General features: G+C 49.9%; 1 long non-coding RNA gene across 1 annotated transcript in view; it reads right to left on the bottom strand.

Annotated features, from left to right (window-relative positions):
- The window catches only part of LOC309647037, a 218,778-nt gene that overhangs the window by 162,599 nt on the left and 29,194 nt on the right, over positions 1-26,985 (bottom strand). The window contains exon 2 of the long non-coding RNA XR_014255743.1: positions 528-569. This is a non-coding gene — a long non-coding RNA (uncharacterized lncRNA). The remainder of the gene's footprint in view (positions 1-527; positions 570-26,985) is intronic.

The following is a 26,985-nucleotide window of genomic DNA, read 5'->3' as shown; positions in this document are numbered from 1 at the left end:
ACAAAAAAAGAAAACTACAGACTAACATCTCTCATGAATATAAGTGTAAAAATCCTTTAAAAATACCAGCAAATAGAATTCTGCAATATGTAAAAAGAATTATACACAATGACCAAGTGGGTTTTATCTCAAGGATGAAAAGCTGGTTCAGTATTTTTAAATCAATCATTGTAATCTACCATATTCATAGACTAAACAAGAAAAATCATATGATTGTATCAATCAATGCAGAAAAATCAGTTGATAAAATTCAATATCCATTCATGATTTTTTTTAAATCTCAGAAAAATAGGACTAGAGAGAACTTTCTCTACTTGATAAAGAAGACCTACAAAACCCTGCAGCTAATATTACACTTAATAGTAAATGACCGAACATTTTCTTCCTAAGATTGTAAACCAGACAAAGATATCCACTCTAATGCTCTTAGTCAACACAGTGCTTGAAGTTATAGCCAGTGCAATAAGGCAAGAAAAGAAAATTAAAAGGCACACAGACCAGAGAAGAAAAAATAAAAATGTTCCTACCTGCAGATGACATGGTGGTCTACATAGAAAACCCCAAAGAATCTGAAGAAAAGAAACAAATTCCTAGAATTAATAAGTGAGTTCAGCAAGGTCACTGGATATAGAATAAACATAGAGAAATCAATTATATTTCTACATAGTAGCAATAAACACAAGGACCCTTAAATTATAAATACAATACCATTTACAATTGGTCAAAAAAGAAAAAGAAATACTCAGGTGTTAATGTAGCAAAAAATGTACAGGACTTGTATGAGAGAAATTACAAATGCTGATTAAGAAATCAAACAAAATTTAAATAAACAGAGAAATAATGGTGTTGATGGATTGGAAGAATCAAATGTTAAAAGATACCAATTCTCCCCAAAACTGATATACAGGTTTAATGATTCCTATTATAACTCACCAAGATTTTTTGTAGATATAAACAAAGTCATCCAGAAATGTATATGAACAGACAAAAGAACTAGAATAGCTACAGTTCTGGAAAAGAAAAATCAGGTGGGAGGAATCAGTACCCAATTTCAAGATTTATAACTACAGTCAGCAAGTCTGTGTGGTGTCGGTGAAGGGACAGACACACAGATCAATGGGACAGACTGAAGAACCCAGAAGTAGACCCACACAAATGTGTCCAACTGATTTCTGACCAAGTTGCAAAAGCAAATGAATGGCATAAACACAGCTTATCCACAGATGGTGTTGGGGCAATTGGGCGTCCATTGGCTAAGAAATGAGCTTAGACTTAAGTCTCACACCTTATACAAAAACCAACTCAGAATATGTTGTGGACTTAAAGTGTAAAACTATAAAACTTTTAGGAAAAACGTACGAGAACATATTCATGATCTAGTATTTGGCAAAGAGTTCTTAAACTTGATATCAAAAGCACGGTCAATTTAAACAGTGTTAAATTGGACTGCATCAAAATTTAAAACATTTTCTCTGTGAAAGACACTGATAAGAGAATGAAAAATCAAGTTATAGACTGGGAGAAAATATTTGCAAACTACATATCTGACAAAGGGTATATAAAGAATAGAGAAAGAATATTAAAGTCCCAAAATTTAGCAGTAAAAAAAAGAAAGAAAAATTTTAAATCCATTAGAACATGCACAAAAGACACAGAGACATTTCACTGAAGAAGATACAGAGGTGGCAAATAAGCACATGAAAAAAATGTTCTACATCATGAGTAAGCAGGGAAATGCAAGTTAAATCTATAATGAGAGGGACTTCCCTGGTGGTCCAGTGGGTAAGACTCCACGCTCCCAATGCAGGGGACCCGGGTTCAATCCCTGGTCGGGGAACACAGGCATGTCGCAATTAAGAGTCTACATGCTGCAACTAAAGATCCCACATGCTGCAATGAAGATCCCACGTACTGCAACTAAGACCCGGCGCAGCCAAATAAATAAATATTAAAAAAAAAACAGGGGCTTCCCTGGTGGCGCAGTGGTTGAGAGTCTGCCTGCCAATGCAGGGGACACGGGTTCGAGCCCTGGTCTGGGAAGATCCCACATGCTGCGGAGTAACTGGGCCCGTGAGCCACAACTACTGAGCCTACGCGTCTGGAGCCTGTGCTCCGCAACAAGAGAGGCCGTGATAGTGAGAGGCCCGCGCACCACGATGAAGAGTGGCCCCCACTTGCTGCAACTGGAGAAAGCCCTCGCACAGAAACAGAGACCCAACACAGCCATAAATAAATAAATAAATAAAATTTAAAAAAAAATAAAACAACAACAACTATAATGAGACAGCTTTACACACCTATCACAATGGCTAAAAAAATTTTTTTTAAATAGCGATAACGCTAAATGCTGGGAAGAGTATCAAGAAACTGGATCACTGACACGTTGCTGGTGAGACGTAAAATGAGAGTCACTCTGGAAAGGAGTTTGACAACAAAAACTGTTAGCCAAGATCTGAGAAATGGAGACCTGATTGAAATAAAGAGGTGTTTCTCTGAGGTTTATTAGGACTGCAGCCTGGAAGACACAGGTTCAAGATTGGGAGATTGGAATTGACATACATGCACTACTATATATAAAATAGATAACTAATAAGGACCTACTGTACAGCACAGGGAACTCTACTCAATACTGACCTATATGGGAATAGAATCTAAAAAAGAGTGGATATATGTGTATGCATAACTGATTCACTTTGCTGTACACCTGAAACTAACACAACATTGTAAATCAACTATACTCCAATAAAAATTAATTTTAAAAAAAGAAGCACTTGAATTGTGTTCCCCTGACTTCAAAATGGGGGAGGCTTATAAAGGAAAAACTGCAAAGTTACAGTTGGTTCCATGAGTTGTTTATCAAGAGTTATAACTGGAGCTGATAAGAAGTAAGGCTGCTTGTCAAGCAAGGGTCGGTTGGGGTCTGAAATGGTTGCGTATTCACAAGCCACCTTGAGACCATAAGGTTGCGGCTGGCAGGTGCTGTTCTGAATACAGCTGGTGGTGTCCTTGGACCTGGTGCAGTTCAGAGAAAGTTCAGCTTCTCAGTGGGGCAGAGACCTGTCTGAGACCAGATCCCCAATGGCCACCCGACTCAATGTTTGTACGTCTGAACTGATTGCTCCATTGTAATTTCATTTGTCATCAAAACTAAACATGCAACCACCATATGACTTAGTTGCTCTCCTGAGCATTTATTCTAGAGAAATGTACAAGCGTACAGAAATGTACACCTTTATCTATAATAGCCAACATGGAAGTAACCCAGGTGTCATTCATTGGGTGAACAGTCCAGGGAAATGTGGTCCTTTCACATCACGGAATAATCCTCAGCCATAAAAGAGAATGAGCTACCTGGGCACACAGCAACCTGTATGAACCCCTAGAAATAATTCAGAGTGGAGACATGTTACACAGCATATGATTCCATTTATATAACATTCTTGATGACAAAATTATGCAACCAGAGAACAGATGGGTGGTTACCGCCTTTCAGGTGAGTGCATAGGGGAAGGTTGTAGATGCGGCTATAAATGGAGAGACAAGGGGTCTTTGTGGCAATGGAGACGTTCTGTATTTTGCATCAGTGTCAATATCTTGGGTGCGACATTGCTCTATAGTTTTGCAAGATGTCACCATTAGGGGAAACTGGGTAAAGGGTGCATGTGAACCTACAATTATCTCAAAATAAAAAGTTTAATTTTTAAAAAGTTAATGACAATTCATTGGTGCCCAAAGTCTAATGGGAATACAGGGGAAAAAAAGAATTTTGCCATTTTTACTGCTTCCTTACTCTTTCCTCCAGCTGGAAATTGTTCATCCTTCATAAACATTCCATAAAGCTACTGAACCAACTGTGTGCTTGGGATAAATACCATAGTCTTTCTTCTCAGCAGTGGAGCAGAGATCACACAGAGTCCACTGAAAAAGGCAGTATGGACAGGAGCCAAACCCAGCCTGCGTGACCTTGGAAAAGTCACTTAGCCTCTCTGGTCTTTATTTCTCCACCTACAAAATGGACCCGAATGTGCCATTGCACCAAACACCAAATTCTATAAAATTAACTTATAGAAAGGTTATAGGCTAACCTTTACCCTATAAGGAACCCTGTTCCCACCACCATCTTTATGAGGCCTGAGCCAAAGGAATTAATCCTGTTTCCTTTCCAGTCTCCTTTTGCAAAGGTTCCACATATCTAGGTGCTGGTCTCTGCCCCCAGACCAAGCCCCACACCCTCTGCGGCTGGAAGGACTTCAGACAGATGCCGGGCTGATCCTGCCTTCCCGATGGTGCTGATTCCCAGTGACAAACGTGATTGAGTGACGTGGTGAGAAACAAACTCAGAGACAGCAGCCACGGGTACAGGGTATTTCCTGTGTGATAAGCTCTGTTTTAAGAGCTTGGCAGAGTTTAATTTTTAAAAGCAGCCCAATTTCAAATCTGGACACAACAACCCAAGTGGCAGCGAGAAGCCCTGTCCGCACACAGGATGCAAACACAGCGACACCAGGACGCGAGGCCATCCCCAGCCAGCCCCAACCTGCAGCGGCCCGAGGTCTCCAGCTCAGGCCACTCTCAGACACAGAATCCCAGGAAGGACCTCAGGGGTCCTTGCACTAGGTGGTCTGCCGCCACCAGGGGTCACCAGCCCAGTGTCCCCATGGCATCCCCAGCTCATGCCAAGGGCTCCTTCTCTGAATCCAAGTATTCCACTTCACTGCTTCCTGGGACCCATGGTACAAAGGCTCGCTCTCAACATTCAAGCAGATTACGTTGCCCCTCACGGTGGAAGGTTTAACCCTGCTGCTCCTTCTGTTCTGATTGAAATGACTCAATGGCAGGATTTTGCCAACACTCTTTGAGAGATATTCCCTGGTGGCCAAAGTAAAGCTCGAGGGATTGGTCAGACCCTTGTCTACCATCTCCAACCGCAGCCCCTCGGACTGTAACACCTGATTCTCAGAATCACATCAGTGAGAAGTTCCAAATTAGCCATGCGGCCCACTGGGGCAAGACCACATGTTATACCCGTGGACCCACCTGGCCCAGAGGAAGGAAGGCAGAGGGCGTCCCCGGGGCAGGCAGGGCTCTGCATCCCCATTGAGTCCAGGACGGAGGCTGCCCCAGGGCAGCAGCGCAGGACGCGCAAATAAACAACTAAAGAGGTGAGGGCAGGGCACTGGACAGAGCTGGTTTGCGTACAGCTGCGAGGCGCTCATCCCGGGCATTTACGGTCTGGAAGCTGCAAAAGTTTGCATCAGGCTTGCTTTCTGTAGGAGCCAACTATGACATTTAAATGATCCATTCCATTAATATCGTAACATTTTGTCAATCTGGAATGCATTTTAATCAAAAGCCCCCTTGAAATGGTCTCCTTTGTTGTAGTTCCTTGTTGGGTCATTTCAGCAACATCTGCTGTGTTTAGACAATAAGAAAAAGAGCCGCAGAATGCTGTTTGTACTCAGCTGCTCATGGGGGGAGACCCACCCCCAGCCCCGCAGTGTTTATGTAAATCAGTGTGGCTGACACAGCCTTCATAAACAGACGAGGGAAGTATAACAAACACACGGTCCGTGCAGGAAATGTTTCCTTGAGAGCTGGCTTGGCTCTCAGCAGACTGATGAGGAGCTGCTGACACGGCAGATCTGGGCTCCCTGAACCCTGGGCTGTCGCCTGGGGCCGCACAGGACGGGACGGGCCTGGCCCACCAAGGGGGCCACTGACGTTCTCCGAGTGGGACGTGGCCATGCGTGCTGGGCCATGGGGCACCCTCTCCGGCCCCGGGACCCCACCAGGTGCCCCCCGTCATGCGGCACCCGGGCTGGAGGGGTTTCCAGGAAGGCCCTTCGGACCCCAGGCCCTCGCGCTCATTCGGGAAACAGGCTGCAGGGGAACCAGCACACAAGCGTGCAGACACACAGGCTGGGCTCTTCGTACAGGCAGCCTGGGGGTCCCCGGGGGGAACCCGGCCACCGGCGAATGCAGCCGTGAGAGAGCGGGAGCCGCAAGAGGACACACCGCGCTGTGCACGGCTGAGATGTGTCTCACACACACACACACACACACACACTGCGCTGTGCACTGCTGAGATGTGTCTCACACACACACACACACACACACACACACACACACACACACACACACTGCGCTTCCCATGGGAGCCGTGCTCTGCTGTCCTGGACGATATACTAACTGCCCTCTGCTACACTGTCCTGGACGGTACGGGACCCTGCGCTCTGCTACACTGGGCTGCGCTATACAGTGTCCTGCCCTCTGCTACACTGTCCTGGACGGTACGGGACCCTGCCCTCTGCTACACTGGGCTGCGCTATACAGTGTCCTGCCCTCTGCTACACTGTCCTGGACGGTACGGGACCCTGCACTCTGCTACACTGGGCTGCGCTCTACAGTGTCCTACCCTCTGCTACACTGTCCGGGACTGTACAGGACCCTGCACTCTGCTACACTGGGCTGCACTATACAGTGTCCTGCCCTCTGCTACACTGTCCTGGACGGTACGGGACCCTGCCCTCTGCTACACTGGGCTGCGCTATACAGTGTCCTGCCCTCCGCTACACTGTCCTGGACTGTATGGGACCCCGCACTCTGCTACACTGGGCTGCGCTATACACTGTCCTGCCCTCTGCTACACTGTCCTGGACGGTACAGGACCCTGCACTCTGCTACACTGGGCTGCGCTATACAGTGTCCTGCCCTCCGCTACACTGTCCTTGACTGTACGGGACCCTGTGCTCTGCTACACTGGGCTGCGCTAAACAGTGTCCTGCCCTCTGCTACACTGTCCTGGACTGTACAGGACCCTGCACTCTGCTACACTGGGCTGCGCTATACAGTGTCCTGCCCTCTGCTACACTGGGCTGCGCTATACAGTGTCCTGCCCTCTGCTACACTGGGCTGCGCTATACAGTGTCCTGCCCTCTGCTACACTGGGCTGCGCTATACAGCGTCCTGCCCTCTGCTACACTGTCCTGGACTGTACGTGACCCTGCACTCTGCTACACTGGGCTGAGCTATACAGTGTCCTGCCCTCTGCTACACTGTCCTGGACGGTACAGGACCCTGCCCTCTGCTACACTGGGCTGCGCTATACAGTGTCCTGCCCTCTGCTACACTGGGCTGTGCTATACAGTGTCCTGCCCTCTGCTACACTGTCCTGGACGGTACGGGACCCTGCGCTCTGCTACACTGGGCTGCACTATACAGTGTCCTGCCCTCCGCTACACTGTCCTCGACTGTACGGGACCCTGCCCTGTGCTACACTGGGCTGCACTATACAGTGTCCTGCCCTCCGCTACACTGTCCTGGACTGTACGGGACCCTGCACTCTGCTACACTGGGCTGCGCTATACACTGTCCTGCCCTCTGCTACACTGTCCTGGACTGTACAGGACCCTGCACTCTGCTACACTGGGCTGCGCTATACAGTGTCCTGCCCTCTGCTACACTGTCCTGGACGGTACGGGACCCTGCACTCTGCTACACTGGGCTGCGCTATACAGTGTCCTGCCCTCCGCTACACTGTCCTGGACGGTACGGGACCCTGCACTCTGCTACACTGGGCTGTGCTATACACTGTCCTGCCCTCTGCTACACTGGGCTGCGCTATACAGTGTCCCGCCCTCCGCTACACTGTCCTGGACGGTACAGGACCCTGCACTCTGCTACACTGGGCTGCGCTATACAGTGTCCTGCCCTCTGCTACACTGTCCTGGACGGTACGGGACCCTGCGCTCTGCTACACTGGGCTGCGCTATACAGTGTCCTGCCCTCTGCTACACTGTCCTGGACGGTACAGGACCCTGCACTCTGCTACACTGGGCTGCGCTATACAGTGTCCTGCCCTCTGCTACACTGTCCTGGACGGTACGGAACCCTGCCCTCTGCTACACTGGGCTGCGCTATACAGTGTCCTGTCCTCTGCTACACTGTCCTGGACAGTACCGGACCCTGCCCTCTGCTACACTGGGCTGTGCTATACCACCTACTGTAATGCTGCTCAGCTGCAGAGCACAGCAATGTGTGGTGCAGGACACTACAGTCCAGTGCCACACAGCGCAGTGCAGCGTATACAGTGTGGCCCAATACAGCACGTTGCAGCGTACACCGCCCAGATGGTCCAGGATGACACAGCACCGTGGAAGCTGGTGCAGCTCGGCACACTGCAGTGCAGCGTGGGCAGCATCCTGCAGGGCAGTCCTGCCCAGTGCAGTGCAGCACAGTACATGCGGCCCTCGCGTGCCGTGCGGCGCAGAGCCACGGGCCACGCGTCCACACTGTCCTGTCCCCGTGCGCGGGGCTGTGCTTGGCTGTCCTGCGCGGCCCTCCTGCCCTGCGCTGTATGAGGACGCTGTGCTCTGCTCACCGCAGGTTCTCCCGTTCCCCACGTGCGTCCTACTCACAGCCCTCCTGGAAGAAGGTGACAGCCTGGCTCCCGTGGGACACAACTTGATGAGACCTCGAAAGTCGATCTACCGAGCAGGTTCTGCGGGAGAGACGCGCCCAGACGCCCCTGGCCATGGGTGGGGCTGCGAGGTCGCGGTGTCCGGCGCTCGGCGGGGGCCCAGCTCACCCGCAGGACCAGGAGGCAGATGCTCGGGCTGCTGGAGAGACCCCCGGCCCTCAGCCGCCTCCAGCACCGCCGAGACACGGGTTCAGACCTGCTGGTGCTCAGTCTAATTGTGTCACCTGGACCCCAGAAGATTCCCTGGCCCAATGACAGCACAGAAAGAATGCTTAACAAGTTACTGCTTTTCTGCAGATCACACTGACGGAGCAGAAAGCTTCCAGAACAGGGCACCTAATCCGGCACACAGACTTGTAGTTAGAAATGAACTCAGAAGATACTTCAAGCTCCTCATTTCACAGAAGAGGGAACAGACCCGAAGCAGTTTATTCACGCCCGTCACAGGCCACTGAACATCTGAGTGAAGACGAGCGCACTGCCCTGGGCACCTCCTCCACGCCACAGGCCGCTGTCTGGGACCAGAGCAGACGAGTCACCTGGCGTCACAGACCAGCTTGGAGCTGTGGGAACACCGCCCCGCAGGCCAGACCCAGAGGGGCAGGCGGAGGGGCGTGCCCGGAGGGTCCACCAGCACAGAACTCCCTCCCACTCGGGGGCCGAAATTCATGTCTCCTCAGTAAGAAGATCAAACCTGATCACTTTGCAGTCAAGATTAGCCACAGTTCCAGCGGACGGATTACTCACCAGATTACCATCTTGGAAACGTCCAAAAGCTCTATCTCTTCTTGGGTGACGAGTTCCAGATGTCCAGCTGCGGGGGCGGCCGGCTACCATGGTGACCAGACCAACACAGAGAGGCCCCTCCGTACCACACTCCGGGGAGAGGGCAGAACCCGAAATATCTCTCCTGCCACCAGAGCCAGACTTCCCACGGGGGCCCTGACAGCTGACCAGGTGGAACCGAGGCCCTAAGAATGTCCCAAATGCCCCTCTCTGCGTTGTCCACCCAAAGCGCCAGCTGGAGGTCTAAGACAACACCACAGAGCCCAGAAGCTTCCAGAAGACGGAAGGGCTCCTGGAGGAGTGCACGCAGGTCACTGTCCTGACGGAGGGCGCAGCGGCCTAAGCACAAGCCGGGGGCCGCTGCTTACAGGCTTCAGCATTGTTACGGAAAGCGCGTGACCTTACACCAATCAGACGTGACCCCCAGGCCGCACGGAGGCCCTGCTGCGGGTGCCCTGACGGCCCGGCCCGGCTTGAGGCCCAGCCAGGCTCCCCAGCTTAGAAGCCCCAGAAGTCTTCTCGTGAAGACAGACCCGGGAGGGAGAAAAGACCTTTTTCTACTACAGCTGGACTTATTTCTTGGCCTCCAAGTAAAAAATTCAGAAAATATTTTTAACCTTATTTAAACAGAAGATGAACAGTAAAAACACCTTTGTGCCCTGCCAACTCTTGCAAAGAAGGAGCTGCTTGGATCACACTGAGGAGTTAGAAAACATTTATCTAAAATAGCTAACTTATAATCACACTACACTCTGTGATGTATTTCTGATCACAGGCTCCCCAGCCCAAACCGACCAGGCCACTCAGTGGGAGCCAGCGCTTCTCAGCCGCGGGCCTGGAAAGGGCCTCCTTCAGCTGGCTCCTTTCTGACACGAGTCAACACGGTAACCGCATCTCAAGGGGAGCGGTGCTCCGGGGGCCACGGTGAGTGAGGCGGGAGTTGGGGACACGGCCGAGGCCGCGGCTTCCAGCCCTGCCACGTGGGCTCACGCGCCGGACTCTGAGCCTCGGCGTCGTGGCCAGAAAATAGGGCCGAGGACAACGTGTCTTCACGTGGCTGGGACGGCGGGCTGGGGCAAGGTGCACTGGGGCACAGGGGCACCATGAGACCCACCTGGCCCGTGCGCGGCACGCACACCCGCCCCCGGGGGCCCCCGCATCCCCGGGGCTGCCACGTAAAAGCTGAAACCCGCAGGCGGGGGCTCGTCCTTGCTGACCGGCACCCACCCCGCCCCCCGCGCTCCCGGCTGCCTGGCCCCCAGCCGGCAGCGACCTCTCAGGACCTGTTTTCTGACCTGTGACCCGGAAGGCTGAGCCACAGGAGAGGTCGGCCGTTCACGCGCTGGCAGCGGTGAGCGCCCAGTCCCTCAGCTCGGGGGCCGAGGCCGCTCCCGCGGTGTCCCCGCTGCCCTGGCCGGAGCGCCGGCAGCAGCCCCAGACACCGCCCCCTCCCTCCTTCCTTCTCCCGAGCAAACGCGTCACCAGAGCGAGGGCACCCGGCGAGGCTCAGGAAGAGGGTTCTGGGGGCTCATCTTCTCGAGCAGCGCACACGGGCTGCTCCCCACCGTGTGCGACCCCATGCCGGACCCCAAGGGGCCCGAGGGGCACCGGGCGGCGTGCGCGGATGGCACTGGCCAAACATCGTGTGCCACTGGGCTCCAGGTTCTGTGCGATCAGAATCTTAGGCAGGTGGGGACCCTTCGTTAAGAAAAAGAATACAGGGACTTCCCTGGTGGCGCAGTGGTTAAGAATCCACCTGCCAATGCAGGGCACACAGGTTCCAGCCCTGGTCCGGGAAAATCCCACATGCTGTGGAGCAACTAAGCCCGTGCACCACAACTACTGAGCCTGTGCTCTAGAGCCCGTGAGCCACAACTACTGAGCCTGCATGCCTCAACTACTGAAGCCCATGTGCCTAGAGCCCGTGCTTGGCAAAAAGAGAAGCCACCACAATGAGAAGCCCGTGCACCACAACGAAGAGTAGCCCCCGCTCGCTGCAACTAGAGAAAGCCCGTGCGCAGCAACGAAGACCCAACACAGCCAAAAACAAATAATAAATAAATAAATAAATTTATAAAAAAGAAAAGAAAAGAAAAGAAAAAGAATACACAGGTACAAATACGAAATGACACTGAAATTTTACCGGAATGAAGAAAGAAACCACAACCAATTAAGTGAGCTCTGGGGACTCAGCCCCTTTCTTCTGAAAGCCCTTTACCAGAAATGCTTACGTACGAAGGTTTGCAGGCAGTAACCCCGCTTCCTCTCCACCCAGAACCATCCCGATGTCCCAGCGCCCAGGCGAGGGGGTCCCTGAGCCGCAGACCTCCCTGCTGCTGGGGGCGGGGAGGACGCTCCTTGGCCGGCTGGCCCACCCCCCTCCCCACACCTGCTCTGGCCCCTATGAACCGAACTCCTGCGCTGTGTTTGCAGTGGCTTTTCGACCCACAGGAAAAGCAGGGATGCGGCACATGTCAATCTCAGGGTCCCAAGCTCCACGCGTGGCACTGACATCAGCCTGAAACAAACAATGAATGGAAGCGGACGCACGAACGTGGGTTCTCAGGGCCCAACACGCCCCCATGCCCGTCGGCTGAGTCCCCGTCCCGACAGCGCTGCCCAGGGCACGCCGACCCCCAGCCACCGGCCGGATTCAGACTCGGGAGGACTCCAAACCGTAAACTGCTGCGGAAATGTATACACACCTCCTCGTCCCAACAGCTCTCTTCTAAGGGATGTTCCTGTGTGATCCAGCTTTAAGTTTTCAACTCTGTCATATTTTCTAAACTCCAGTCTCTTCCATTTACGTTAGGACTGCGGCCCTCGCCCTCCCCGCAGGGAAAGCTAAACAGTGTGGTCAGGACTCGGTGTTCCCAGGCGCCCGTGAAAACCTCTGTCCTCACTGCTACTGCTAACGGCTGCGCTGCCCACCCCCCTCGTGGTCCACCCCGCTCACTGCCCGGTGGACGGGCGGGCAGGTGCGTCCACGCCCAGGCGAGTCAGGACCCGGCGTGCGGGAACCGGTCCAAGCAGCAGGCAGCTCGGCTCCCGACCACCAGAAACTAATGGTGCAGAGCTGGTTGGTGGGCACCAATGGAGGTCCATGCCATGGTGGTGTATGAGGAACTAGGAAACAAGACCTAATACGGTATAACCTTATTTATGTAAACATCCATCTGCCTGCATTTGCATATTTTATATACACACAGGAAGATTCTAGTGTTCAGTCCACAAATTGAGTGATTATTTCTCAACAATGGGATCTTGTCTAACTCTGATGTCCTTACCTGACCTTCTCTCTGGACAGATAAAAAAATATGCACAACATGCAAAATATAAGTTTTACAATGAACAATGAATATTTTTTCAAAAGGAGCAACGCACGTGAAGACGAAGGGGCGGGGGGCTCAGAGGGAAGCCGGGGGAACGAGCACCCAGGCCTCAGGGCCGCACACGCAGAGGGCAGCCTCTTCCCGAGTTACAAAATGCCCTCCTTCTTGCCGTTTTCTCTCTCAAAACTGCTCCAAATTCCCAATCCTACAGGATTAAACGCAGATGCAGGACAAGAGGGGTGAATTAAAGCAGGAGGCACTTGGGATGGAAGTGGGGCCTGAATTCAGAATCCAAAGACCTGGGCTTAGATCTGGTCCGGCGGCTGAGTGACCAGCAACGACATAGTCGATAACACTTCCCAAACCTCTGTCTGCTTGTCCAAACGCATTTTCACCTGGAAACCTGTAAGGCCACGCAGTTAACGATATCATCTCCACCTCTAGGTTGTGCCAGGAGGAAAACTGAGTAACTTTATGGCTGCGTTTTTTAGAGCCTCAGGAATGGTCACCAGCCCCCGAAGCCGTGCCCACCTCCCCTTCTCCGGACCAGGGGCGATGCTCACCCAGGCTCTGCCAAAACGGCCCTGCCTACTCATCCGAGAGCCCTGCCCCTCTGACCCGCGGAGCCCCCAGCCTGGCCCACTGAGGTCGGCAAAGATTTTCAGTCGCCAGCGCTTACTAGAGGGTCCTCACAGAGGAGCATTATATGTAATGTATAACTGACATAGTCACATCATTGTGTAACTGACACGTGAAATGACAGGCGGCCACTGCCTGGGTCAGCGCCTGCATTTAAAGGATGTGTCAGGGATCCTGCTGGAATTCACCACCGTCCTTTTTGTCCTTCCATCCTAACAGAAGAGAGTTTTGCAGCCGGGACGGCTGGGACCTGTCAGGGCGATTAGATGGAATTCCACTCGGTGGCCCTTCTAATACAGCCATCATTTTCCTAAGAAAAGGGGCCCCAGCTGGCGAACACGTCCTGCCCTCCTCCCTTGCTCTCCCCTCTTACCTGGAGCACAGAAGGGATGTCTGGATATGGAGCCGGCATCCTTGGAATCAGGACAAAAACCGCACACTGGGCGGGGCTGGGGGCGGGCGAGCAGAGGACGCGGCGCCCACGCCAGCCCCAGACTGCCTCTCTCTGGACGTCTTGAGAAAAGGGAAAAACAGACGCTGTCCCATGGTGATTGACGGAACTTCTGGTACTTCTGTCAAGTGCAACTCCAGGTGATTAAGAAAACCTGCCTGTTCTGAGGCCTCGCCAGCCAGACCCTGAACCTGGATCAGTTGCAGAAGTTCCACTACACGTGTCAGGTGCTCAGCTACGGTCACGGCCACACCCATCGCCGACCTCGGAGCCTGAAACTGGGACAGGACCAGCCATCACCTCCCGGGCACGTGTCCTGCTGCTGGGGAAGGTCTTCATCCACCCCCAGGCCCCCGACGAGCCCGCAGCCGGCGAAGCTCGCTCTGACGTCATCCCTGAAAGACCCAGGCTGGGTCCACTGCGAGAACCAGCCGCCACCTGCGCGTCCTCAGCCCGCTGCCCCCTCGCCGGAACGGCCGCGCGCTCGGCGCATCGGAGCAGCGAGACGCGGAGGGGTCCTGGAGGCCGGCCACACCGAGGGCGGCTGCGGAGCCGCGGGCCCGGCCACACGTGTGCGCACGTGCACGTGGGGCTCTGCACGCACATGCGCGCTGTGTATACACGCATGCGCGCATCTGTCAGCTAGGAGGACTGACAGCCCTCGCCCCAAGCGCCTCTCCACGCCGGCAACGGTGGCTGAAAGGCAAACAGTAAATCCCAGAAAGTCGGGAATGAGGAGTTGCTCAGAAGGAGACGAGTTCAAACGTGTGGCCCGAGGCTCCAGGGTCCGGCCTTGTAATCGGTCGTTCCCTGCGGCCATTGCTATGCAGGTGTAGCCCGGCATGGGGCCCACTGCCCACAACCGAGGTGGGGCGACCAGGAAGGAGGGCAGAGGGCCCTTTGCGGCCTGCTCTGTGCGGCTGGAATACGGGCGGGGGGCGACTGTCCTGTCCCCGCTGACGCTGGTCTCACCACCGCCCCGAAGCAGGTGGAGACAGACCCAGAGCCCCCGGGGCAGGAGGCCCGGGCACGGGGGTGCTTCTCACTGGGGTGGGGCAGGGAGCGCCCGCGAGGCTTCCAGCTGCTGCCCCGCCTCAGTCGCACGGTCCATCTGTGGGTCTGTCCATGGGTCTGTCCACGGGGACGGGAGGCAGGACCCGGAGGTGGCCCCCTGGGGAGGCTCGGCGGGCACGGCTCTGTGGTTCCCATAAAACATCTCATAGGTAAAGCCCTCCACCGCATGCTGATAGCAATGCACCTTCACTCACCTACTAAGGCTCCACCTTTTACTCTTCCTCTTTTATATTTCTTGATGTCACAACTTATATCTTTTTATGCCGTGAATTCATTAACAAATTACAGTAGCCATAGTTATTTTTCATGCTGTTTCTTTCATCTTTATACGATAGTTGAGTGGTTAACACACCATTCTAACATAGAATTACAGTTTTCTAATTCTGAAGGCCTATTTTTCACCTATACTGCAGTGTTGTGTACTTTCATGTGTTTTTATGTCACTGATCAGTGTCTTTTCATTTTAGCTTGAAAAACTCCTTTCAGCCTTTCTTGCAGGGCAGGTCTAGTGGTGGTGAGCTCCCTCAGCTTTTGTTCTTCTGGGAAAACCTTTATTTCTCCTTCATGTCTGAAAAATAACATTGCCTGATAAAGTACTCTTGGTTAGCAACTTTTATCTTTCAACTCTGAGTAAGTCATTCCACTCTCTCCTGGCCTGTGGGGTTTCTGCTGAGAAATCTGCTCCTGGCCTAATAGGGGCTCATTTGTAGGTTACTTTCTTTTTCTCACTCCCTGCCTTTAAGATTCTTTCTTTATCATTGATTTTTTGAGTTTCATTAGAATGTGTCTAAGGAGAAGGTGTTTTTGTATTGAGATAATAAGGTGTTCTACCAGCTTAATGGACTTGTACTGATGCTTCTAATTCCTTCCCAGGTCTGGGAAGTTCTCAGCTATTCCTTCTTTAAATAAACTCTGTCTCCACCCCACCACCCAACTCCTCTGCTACACCAATTATTATCACATTTGTCTTCCTGAGCAAATCTGATAGCTCTCATAAGGTTTTTTTTTTACTTTTTTAAGTCTCCGTTCTCTATTCTAACTGAATTATTTTTCTATTCCTACCCTCCAAGTCACTTATTCTTTCTTCCATCTGGTTTGCTCTGTGACCAATACTCTGTTGAATTTTCCATCTCCTTCACTGAATTCTTCAGCTCCAGAATTTCTGTTTGGTTCTTTTTTATAATTCCAATGTCTTTGGTAAAGATATCCTCTGTTAATTTTATTCCTGAGTTCACTGAATTGCCTGAGTTTTCTTGTTGCTCATGGAATTTCTTAATAACAGCTATTTTGAATTCTTTATCAGGTAGATTGCAGTATTCTAAGCCTTGAGTTCAGTTGCTGAAGAATTATCAGGTAGATTGCAATATTCTAAGCCTTGAGTTCAGTTGCTGAAGAATTATCAGGTAGATTGCAATATTCTAAGCCTTGAGTTCAGTTGCTGAAGAATTATCATTTTCTTTTTCTTTTATTTATTTATTTATGGCTGTGTTGGGTCTTTGTTGATGCACACGGGCTTTCTCTAGTTGCAGCGAGCGGGGGCTACTCTTCGTTGCTGTGCACAGGCTTCTCATTGCGGTGGCTTCTCTTTGCTGTGGAGCACGGGATCTATGTGCACAGGCTCAGTAGTTGTGGCTCGTGGGCTCTAGGTGTGCGGGCTTCGGTAGTTGTGGCACACAGGCTCAGTAGTTGTGGCTCACGGGCTTAGTTGCTCCGTGGCATGTGGGATCTTCCTGGACCAGGGCTCGAACCCATGTCTCCTGCATTGGCAGGCGGATTCTTAGCCACTGTGCCACCAGGGAAGTCCCATTATTTTCTTTTCCTAATACCATGTTGTCTTGATTTTTCATAGTGCTTGACTATATGTGCCTCTACTTTCGCATCTGAAGTAGCAGACACCTTCCTTAGTTAAGAATCTATATTTACTCTGTTTCTCACAATTCGACAGGCTGGCAATTAGAAACCTTTCTTTTGTATCCCAGAAGGTGGCGCTATAGCTCAGGTTTGCAGCTTCTCCTGGAGGAGCTCCGCAGATACACTGAGGATGGTGCACAGGAGCTGGCATAGAGTGGGGATAGGAGTGGACTTGGCACTGGGCTTTGGGGGTCCCCACGGACCCAGCAGGGGACCCTCGAGTAGGGCACTGCCAGAGGTCTAGTGGGTGGACCTCCTGCCAGAATCCCGGAGCAGAGAGCAGGAGACACGCCCCTTCAGTGCCGTTTGATATTCTGTCTCTCGCCTCTCTTTCCTCTCTCCATCCCCAGTCAGACGGCCCTCCTCAGAAACCCAGGAGCTGCAGGAGAGAAACGGGTCCCTCCAGCTGCAACCCCACAGCTGGGTCAGCCAGACGGTCACTCACGCTTTCCACCTTCTCGGCCAGAGAGGTCACCTCTGACACCTTGCAGCGTCACCCTGGGGAGGGGAGCTGACTGGGTGAGTTCCTCCACCCCCTCTCCCTCAGAGCCCATCTCTACCCTGCCCTGAAGGGGCACCCGACTTCCCATCGGCAGGCTGGACCCCCAGGGATCCTCTGTCAGCCGCAGATGCCTGCCCGGGTCTACACTCCGAGGCTGCCTTTCCCCATCGTGACATGTGGCAGTGGGGCAGGCTCTCCCACTCCCTTGGATCCAGAGCCCCACTGAGGCCTGTCTGCTGACTTTCATTTGCACAGGTGGGTAGAAGCTTCCAGGTGTCCTGGGGTAATGTGCCGGTTAGGCTCAGTCATGGGTGTCCAGCTAATTGTAAATCAAAGGGGAGAGAATAAAGGAATGACTCATGCCGCCATGCTGCTGACCCCACTCCGTCCTTTCACATTCAACCTATGTGTGGCCTTAGAGCCAGAGTGAGTCTCAGGAAGGGAGCACGTAGTTGGGTCCTGTTTTTGTTGTTTTAGATTCATCCTGCCAATCTCTGCCTTCTGTTTGGAAAGTTTAGTCCATTTAAATTTTAAGTCATTGCTTATAAGGAAAGACTTACTTCTGCCATTTTGCCATTTGTTCCTATATACCTCATATCACTTTTTGTCCCCCATCTCCTCCATTACTGCCTTTTATGTTTAGTTGATTCTTTGTAGTGACATTTTGATTCTTTATGATGTTTATGATGTTTTCTTTGTGGTTACCATGGGGATTACATTTAATACCCTAAAGTGATGACAATCAAATCTGAAATTTTGGTGTCAACTTCAATCACATACAAAAACTCTGTCCCCACACAGTTCCAGATTATTGAGGTCACAAATTACATCTTTATACATCATGTGACAAATTACATAGATTTTTATTCTTATGTATTTATCTTTTAAATCCTGTAGAAAATAAAAAGTGGAGTTATAAACCAAAATTACAATAATACTGGTGTTCACATTTGCTGTGTATTTACCTGTACCAGAGATCTTTATATCTTCTCGTGACTACTATTTACTGTCACACATCCTTGCGTTTCAGCCGGAGAGATCCCATCAGCATTGCTGGTAGGGCAGGTCTAGTTGTAATGAACCTCCTCAGCTTTTGTTTGTGTGGGAATGTGTTAGTTTCTTCCCCATTTGGAAGGACAGTTTTACCAAACAGAGGATTCTTGGTTGACAGTTCTCTTTCAGCACTTTGTCATCCCACTGCCTTCTGACCTCCAGAGTTTCTTCTGAGAAATAGGCTGATCGTCTTATGGAGGATGCCGTGTACGTAATGAGGTGCTTTCTTCTGGCTGCTTCCAAGATACTCTTTGCCGTGTCTTTTGACAGCTTGATTACAGTGTATCTCCACGTGAGTCACTCTGAGTTTATCTGACTCAGAGTTATTGAGCTCTCTTATTTGTAGATTCACATCTTTCATTAAACTTGGGGAGTTTGGCCATTATTTCTTCAAGTAGTCTCTCTCTTCACTCTCTCATTTGGGGACTCCCATAGTGCAAACATTGGTCTGCTTATAGTATCACATAAATCCCTCAGATTCTGTTCACTTTTTTAAATTCTTTTTTCTGCCTGTTCCTCAGACTCCATAATTCCAATTGTCCTATTTCAAGTTCACTGATTCTTCTGCCTGCTCAAATCTATTACTGAACTCCTGCAGTGAATTTTTCATTTCATTTATTGTACTTTTTACCTCCAGTATTTCTGTTTGGTCGTTTTTATAATTTCTACTTCCTTGTGGATATTCTCATTTTGTTCACACATCATTTTCCTGATTTCTTTCAGTTCTTTTTCCATGTTTTCCTCTAGGTCTTTGAGCACATTTAGGAGAGTTTTTTAAAGTCTTTGTCTAGTAAGTCCAATGTTTGAGCTTCCTCAGAGACAGTTTCTGTCAATGTTTCCCCTCTGAATATGCCATGTTTTCCTGTTTCTTTGTATGCCTTGTGATTTTTTTCTTAAAAATTGGGCCCTTTAATATTACAGTGTAGTATCTCTGGAAATAAGATTGACCTCCTTCTCCAGGAATTTTTTGTTTGTTGATCCTTGTAGTAGACCATTAGTTTTGAGACTTTCCCAAACTATTTTTGCAAAAACTAGTCTTTGTCCCATGTGATCACTTGAGTCTGTCCTTTACACTGTGTTCAGCTAATGTGAGAGTCTTCCTTGAATGTCACAAGTCTTTATCAGTTGGCCCTGTCTGGGGAGCTCCTTCAACACTCAGTCAGGCTTGCTTTGAGCCTAGGAATCAGCCCAAGGTGAAAGCTTAATGTTTTCTCGTGTCTTTTCTGAATATGCATCTTGCCAAGGTATGCATTTGGATTTCTAATGCTCCTGCGTACACAGCTGCTTTAGAATGCCCTAATTTCCAGAGTCTCACTCCAGCTTCTCCCCCATGCCCTAGATTGTCTACTGTATGTCTTGCCCTAGGCATCTGTGAACCTGTGTAGCTGTTGGGGGCACTGCCCACAGTTTTTCCTTCTAAGTTCTGAGTTAGGCAAAACAGATGAGCACCTTGCATTAGTCTTTTAGGTATCCCCCAGACAGTTTAGAATAGACAAACAGTAATTTCCCAATAAAGTCTGCTCTGCTCCCTCCAGTTTAAGGGAGGGACCTGGGAACTAGGCTGCTGCGGCTTCAAACCTGCCACCGCCCCAGGGGAGGAGTCGGGTAAGAGTAAGTAAGAACACCACAAAACCTCCTGACCACTTTGAATATGGCTTTTTCTTGACTGGGTGTTTGCTTGGTGGCTGTAAACTGACTTTTCCAGAGCCCTGACAAAGCTGGTTCAGACGGTTTCTGTTTGTTCCTTTCAGTGTTTCCATGGGGAAGCAAGAGCTCAGAGCTTCTCAGACCACCATTTTGCTATTAGTAACCCCTCTCCCAGTCCTTGTTTTTATTTTACCACTTTCATTCACATTTCTTGAACTTCTTCCAGTGTAGTGACCTTTTGAAACAAAATACAGTATTTACCAATTTACTTATTTGGCCTATTGGATTTTCATCACACTACCTTTCAGATGATCTCGTCCAACATGATCTGTATCTCCACCAGCTTCCTGTCATCCACAACCAACTAAGCAAACCCTTCATTGTTCTTCAAGTCTCTATTTAGATTTTTAAAAGACTAGCACGGGGACTTCCCTGGAGTAGTGGTTAAGTAGTTAAGCAGTGGTTAAGAATCCACCTGCCAATGCAGGCGACATGGGTTCGAGCCCTGGTGCAGGAAGATCCCACATGCTGCGGAGCAACTAAGCCCGTGCACCACAACTACTGAGCCTGCGCTCTAGAGCCCATGAGCCACAACTACTGAGCCCGCGTGCCACAACGTCTGCAGCCCACGCGCCTACAGCCTGTGCTCCATGACAAGAGAAGCCACCACAATGAGAAGCCCGGGCACCGCAAGGAAGAGTAGCCCCCGCTTGCCGCACACAGCAATGAAGACCCAACACAGCCAATAAATAAATAAATAAATAAATAAATTTATAAAAAATAAAAATAAAAGAATAGCACAATCAACCAGTCATTGTGTTCTCCCAGTCTTCTGTCCTGTCCTCTTAATGTTCTCACCAGCATCTATCCCATAATCAGAACCCTGTATTATGGCTATTTTGGTTTTTAATGAATCATAAACTAAGGTTCCCAAGCCATGATATCTCCCCAGGGAAAACAGCCAACAGATGTCAACAGCCTTGCAGATACCAGAAGCACTGAGTCGAAGGTGATAATTATAGATGCTCATCCATTCCCCAAATTCCATCATAAGAAATAATTTTGGTTCCCATTTAAAATTTTTAAGTAGAATTTTACTTGCAGCAGTGAAAACCAGGAGGTAGTTTATCACAAAAAACAAAGACTTTGAAATCAAACAGACCAGTATTCAAATATTGATGTTGGCACTTACTAATAGCAAATTACTTAATTTCTATAAAACTCATTTTCTCATCTGAAAAAAAAAAAGTGGAGAAAACAACAACTATCTTGCAGGGATAACATGAAAATTAAATAAAATAGCACATATAAAGTCTTAATACTGCATTTAAAGATCCCTTCACTAGGAAAAAGGAGAAAGACAATGAAAATTTCCCCAAAGCTAAGAATGCTAACGAATTTTATTAAAGAGATATTACATGGATGCCTAACTGTTGGTTTATATGCTCTCTCGTTTCCATTGCTATAACAGCATATAAATGTGATGCAACATATCAGGCAGTTCTAGGGTGGGTGTCTAGTGTATTTTGGGAAGACAGATGGAGGAGCCCATGGGGGATATTTGCATGAGGAGTCAAGATTCCCAAGAAAGATTTCTTCTTGAGAGGAGAGAGTCAAGGTCCACAGAGGTGGCCCAAACCCAGCGAGTACATGTTGAAGGTGAGCTTTCTTTGAGTACAGACAGCACAGTGATGTACGCTACTCAGAGAACCTCCACTCCGCTCCCCAGCTCATGTCTGACTCCCAGGGAGAGAGGAATGAAACGCAGACCAAGTAGAAACGAAAGCTGTTTTGTCCGACTCCCTCGGGACATCAAGGGCACACGTCCATGCTGGTCTATAAAGGAATGAAACACGAGTCAAGGAGGGAGACCCTCCCCCACTCTGGCACAGCCTCAGACCGAGAGCTCAGGAGCTAGACCAGGCAAGAGGGGCCTGCACCCGCCTCTGCCCATCGTGAACAGCAAACAACAAACTGAAGAAGGACGAGCGCCGAGGGCACATCGTTCACATGAGGTCCAGCCCAGCGCCGTCCCCCAGGGATGCGGTGCCGCCAGACCCAGTCGCCACTTCCCCGGCGCCAGCCCAGCATCCTCAGCACGAAGGGCAGCTGTGTCCAGGTGCTGTGCCGGTCTGCGGGTTGGACCGCTGCCCTCAGCCTGGGGGGAATGCTGCCGTCGCACACGGGGGGACGCTTGGGTGTGAGAACGCTTTACACACACGTGTGGAAAGTTAACCTATCTTTTCAATCCTGCCTCAGCATAAACGCAGCAGACCCTTACATAGCAGAGATTCCCAGCGGCACCCAGGTCGCCAAGAGCCCCTTCTCTTGCTTTTCTTGTGGTGTCTATTCACAGATCCCGAGGGGTCCACGTGTCAGCACGGTACGCACAACCGCTGCTGAGAAACCACAGTGACTGAGAAACAGCTCGCAGTCTTAAACCATTTAAGTTACTCGTAAACTTATGTATGTTGGTCTAGACACAACACACGAGCATAATACCAATTCTTCACGTCGGCAACGAGACGACATTTAATGCTAGAAATACAAATTGTTTCATGTTCATAAAAATACAAATATGACAAAAATTACGTAAGACATCATCAGGCTTTTTAAAATTAAATTTAAATTTTCAGTTTTATTTCAATAATTTTGATTTAAGATGAATATTCATTTTTAAAATTTGCACTTTAATTTTAATATTTTAAAAGAAAAAATATTTTTCAAAAACATGAAAATATTAATTTTTAATGATTTTACACTTGTTTTAATTTATATTTTTATAAAATATTTCCATTTTAATCATTTACAGCATTACTGTCAGTTGAACACAAATTATGTAAACATCTTTATTAGATCTATATAATTCATGATTTAGCTGAAATTAGGCAAGAGAAAATAAATTTTGTGCTATATATATATATTTTTTTTAAATCAGTGTTCTTTTTTTAAATATTTATTTATTTATTTTATTTATTTTTGGCTGTGTTGGGTCTTTGTTGCTGCGCACGGGCTTTCTCTAATTGTGGAGAGTGGGGACTACTCTTCGTTGCGGTGCGCGGGCTTCTCATTGCGCTGGCTTCTCTTGTTGCAGAGCACGGGCTCTAGAGCACGTGGCCTTCAGTAGTTGCAGCACACGGGCTCAGTAGTTGTGGCTCATGGGCTCTAGAGCACAGGCTCAGTAGTTGTGGCGCACGGGCTTAGTTGCTCCGCGGCATGTGGGATCTTCCCGGACCAGGGCTCGAACCCGTGTCCCCTGCATTGGCAGGCGGATTCTTAACCACTGCGCCACCAGGGAAGCCCTGTGCTATGTATTAATTGTATATGTTTTATTTGATTATTCATTCAAACATCTACAGAACACCCATACATAATAATAATTATTATTCCACATATTATTATGTGGAATAATAATTAAATTCATCCTTGATATTTTGCTTTCAGTCATATAAGAATTGTAGCTTTACATATATTTTTATTTTGTCATTATGAAGACATTTATCAGGATAAAACAATAGAACATGTACATTTGGTACCTGTCTGTTGCTTTGATTTGTAACTTTAATATTACACGTGGCATGTGGGCCACAACCGTCTGGGGCAGGCTGGATGGAGGGGCCCAGAAACGCCCCAGGCCCAGGACCTCTGTGGGAGGCACTCCCTAAACCAGAGCAGTAAACTGGGAATGACAGCTCAGCAGCTCAGAGCACAGCACCTCAGCCCACGAGACTCCCGGAAACAGCTGGGGAATCGGGGATGAACTAGAACCCACACCGTAATTGTGTGGAAAATATATAGGAAGTTTCTCTGAGTTTCTCTCCTTGTGACCATTTCTACCCCAAGACCATGCGGCCTGAAAAATATTAAATTACAGAAAGAAACAGAGAAGTCCCTCTCCTACCCAAAACTTCCAAAACAATGGTGCTTTGCAAACATTTAGACATATCTTAATTCTGCTGTAATAAGCAACTTAGTATTCAGACAACCAGGAAGTGAAACCCAGGGACAAGCCAGCCAAGCTGAGCTCCAGGGGCTCAGGAAAGGCAAGGGGTTCCAGCACACCCCACCCAACGACCTGCGTAAACACATTCTCTCCACGCAGGGTGACCCCCCTGGAGTGGTCAGTGTTTACAAACACAGCGCAAGCCGGGAATAAACTCCCGGGAATCGCTGCAGGCAGACCACCAGCGGCAGGGACAACACCACATTGGTTACCAGAGGGCCCAGTGAAACCCAGCAGCACCAGAGCAAGATGTCCATGGGCAGTGGACGAGACAAGCGGCCCGGGAGCGGAGGCGCCCGCGCCCTGCCCTCGTGTCACAGCCATGGAGCGTGGCCCTCGAGTTCCTGTCCCCAAGCACAGCTTCCTTGATTTGATTTGTTTGGGGAAAGCGTCTAGGGGACCTAGGCTGACCGCTCAGCACAAAATGTCCTCGAGAAGCCGACTTTTTTGTTAATAAGACCTAACTGAACTGAACGGGCACGAAGACGGTCCACAGACAAAACCGGCCCTAGCACGCACCACGGCTTCTCAGCCTCCTGACCGCTACAGAGATGCCTGCACAGCCGTGCCCATCCAAAGAGGCGGGTGCGGGCAGCGGATTAAAGAAATGCGGTCTGAACGCACGGCAGCGTATTGCTCAGCCTTAGAAAGGAAGGGAATTCCGACACACGCCGCAGCGTGGATGGACCTTGAGGACACCATGCTCAGTGACATACGCCAGACACAAAAGCACAGTTGCTGTACGTTTCCATTTATGTGAAGTCTGCAAAGTGGCCAGTTCATAGGAACAGAAAGTAGAACGGTGGGTGCCGAGGCTGGGGGAGGGGAGTAAATGTTTAGTGGGGCAGAGTTTGTTTTGCAAGACGAAGAAGTTCTGGAGATCTGCTGCACAATATTGTGAATATACTTAACACTACTGAACCGAACGTTTAAAAATGGTTAAGGTGGCAAACTTAATGTTATGTGTTTTCTACCACAATAAAAAAAGCTATAAAATACAAACATGTCTTGCCTGGGAAAGAATTTTGAGTTCTTTTTTTAATGTGATGAATGAATATGTAATCTAAAACTGTTAAAAGGAATTATTACTTGTAATAAAAAAATTGAATTTAAAAGTTAAACCAAGAAAAGGGGAAAAGAACTCTGGAACTGAATAACCGAAAGGAAGCCCCGGAAGTGGTGGGCCGTCCACTCGGGCCCAAGGGGTACCTGCCGCATCTGGATGACTCATGGTGTCCTGAGCCAGACACGGCATCGAGCAGCTGCTGCCGGCGGCCCCTGCATGTGGTGAGCAGGACCTGAGACCTTCCTGCCTCTGTCCACACCAGCCTGTGTCCTAGATAGGCAGACGCCAGCTCTCGCTTCTGTCCTGAGTCTAATGGCCTGGGTTTTCCATCACTGGAGCACGTTTAGATAGCCCAACGTTCAAAAAAATAAGTTTACTTACCTTCTTCTGAAATTATTACTTTGGAGAAGACAAATTATGAAATTGCTTACCTAAAACACCTTCACTAAAAGAGCTCATATGTCTTCATATAATATTAGGAAGCCATTTTTAAAGGCATTTAGGCTCTTTTAGGTTTTTTTCAGTCCACTATGCGACGTGAAAACTTCCTTACTTAAAATGTTGAGACCAGCCAAAGATTTCATATGCTGTGCTAATAAGAAATCAAGTGGGGACTTCCCTGGTGGCACAGTGGATAAGACTCTGTGCTCCCAATGCACGGGGCCCGGGTTCGATCCCTGGTCAGGGAACTAGATCCCACATGCATGCCACAACTAAGAGTTTGCATGCCACAACTAAGGAGACTGATAGCCACAACTAAGACCCAGTGCAACCAAATAAATAAATAAATAAATTTCTTTTAAAAAAAAATCAAGTGGACAAAGCAAAAGCTCTGAAATGCCCCTAAACAAACTTGGAAATCTCTCGTACCAATTAAAAACATCTGCCCACAGGGTAGATCATGAAAATTGTGCTTTCATGTCACCAGAGTCTGACACCTGAAGAGCAGACAGTAAATAACAACTGAATAGATAAACAAGAGAAGGAAGCCTCCTCCTTCCTCGGGGACTTGATGAGTGAGAGCTGACGATGTCGGGAGCCTCGCTAATTCGGTCCAGATGTGCTGCCTCGGTGCTGCCCTTCATAACTAAGGCTGTGCGTTAAGTGGGGAGGGGTCTAGACTCCACCCAAAGCGAGCAGCTGACCCAGGGCGCACCTGCCCTGTGTGAAGAGGGACGCGCTTGGCCCCAGTGACTGGGGGGGGACGTGGGCATGACCCTCCCCGAGATTTCCATTTTTAAATAAAATGCCCCAAAACAACCTTGCTGTGTGCTCAGCTCAAAGCAGCAGCTACAAGACCAGGCCCCCCTCAATCAGATGACTTGTGGACCCACCTCAGTGCTGTTCGGAGGACGTTTAACACAACCTTCGGATAAACCCCCTTGGCTGAGTGCGAGTGCACCCCACCCCGGACGGCAGCCACGCCGGCCAGGCAATGTCTCACCATCGTCCCCGTGCAGGGCCGCCCCCAGTGTGTGGCTCAGAGAGAGCACCACCCCAACTTTTCTGAAGGGGGGCGAAGGATGCAAACGTCCAGGTGCCGACAGGGGCTGCGGGCCTCCGGTTTGTCAGGCGCTGGACCTGGAGACTTCAGTCACCCCAATTCCCACAGCTCTGTGACGCAGGAGGACCCAGATGTGGCGGATCCTGCAGACACACGGCCCCGCCCGGCCTTCCGCCCCGTCCAGAGCACACGTGGCTCATCAGGCGGGCCAGCACACCCTCTGAACGCGGGGCAGAATCGCACAGCTGCTGACTCAGGTCTCGGATTTGCACACAACTTCCCTGCACATCACCCTGGGAACGCGGGCTTCCCATCACCCTCCCCCTCCCACCCCCAGTCCCGCACGGTCCAGCCGCACCGATCCTGGGGTGAGTAACGGGTCTGAGAACATCTGCAGACGCTTAGACGTGGTTTTGTTCCCCTTCGGTCCCGAACGGTCACCCCACGTAAGCACAGGAGAAGCGCCAGCGCAGAGGGCCCTGCGGCGACCGGGCGTCAGGAATCTGAAGAGCGAAGGGGCCGAGGCCGGGGTGGACAC

Source organism: Balaenoptera physalus, assembly GCF_965194825.1.
Source record: "Balaenoptera physalus genome assembly, chromosome: 17".
Taxonomy (NCBI): Eukaryota; Metazoa; Chordata; class Mammalia; order Artiodactyla; family Balaenopteridae; genus Balaenoptera; species Balaenoptera physalus.
This window is presented reverse-complemented; position numbering and strand designations above follow the sequence as displayed.